The following is a 690-nucleotide window of genomic DNA, read 5'->3' on the forward strand; positions in this document are numbered from 1 at the left end:
CCGTCTGTCAGAATACACATTATTTCCCATTTTCAAAACTGCAAAAAAGAGTTGAATAAATGAAATAAAAAGTTGGTTTATAACAATGGGCTTTATTAAAAAGATAGAACATTTTTTTATCAAATTTAATTAAATCCTAAGGTTATAGTTACAATTGTATTTATCTATGCAGGGTTTTCCCATAAGTGATATTTGCTGAAATAATATTGGAACTTCTAAATTTTCTCATAGGATAGCAGTAAAATGACATCACAACAAAATTTTCTTAAACATATTGACCATTGGAATTTTCCCAGGATTCAACTACCATTTTTTAGTTAATCAAGGTTATTGACTGAGAAGATTGAAAAATGCTTACAATAGAGATTTATTATTAACTAGAGGCCCGGTGCACAAAAATTTGTGCATTCAGGCGGGTGGGGGGGGCTGTCCCTCAGCCCAGCCTGTGCCCTTTCACAGTCTGGGACCCCTCAGGGGATGACCACCTGCTGGCTTAGGCCTGCTCCTTGGGGGATTGGGCCTAAGCTGGCAATCAGACATCCCTTTGGCAGCCCAGTAGCCCTTAGGGGATGTCCATTTGCCCCCGGGAAGCAGACCTAAGCTGAAGTCAGACATCCTTAGCACTGCTGAGGAGGCGGGAGAGGCTACAGCCACCACTGCTGTACTGGAAGCCATCAGCCTGGCTTGCGG

This window comes from Myotis davidii, unplaced genomic scaffold (assembly GCF_000327345.1).
Source record: "Myotis davidii unplaced genomic scaffold, ASM32734v1 scaffold269, whole genome shotgun sequence".
NCBI classification, from domain to species: Eukaryota; Metazoa; Chordata; class Mammalia; order Chiroptera; family Vespertilionidae; genus Myotis; species Myotis davidii.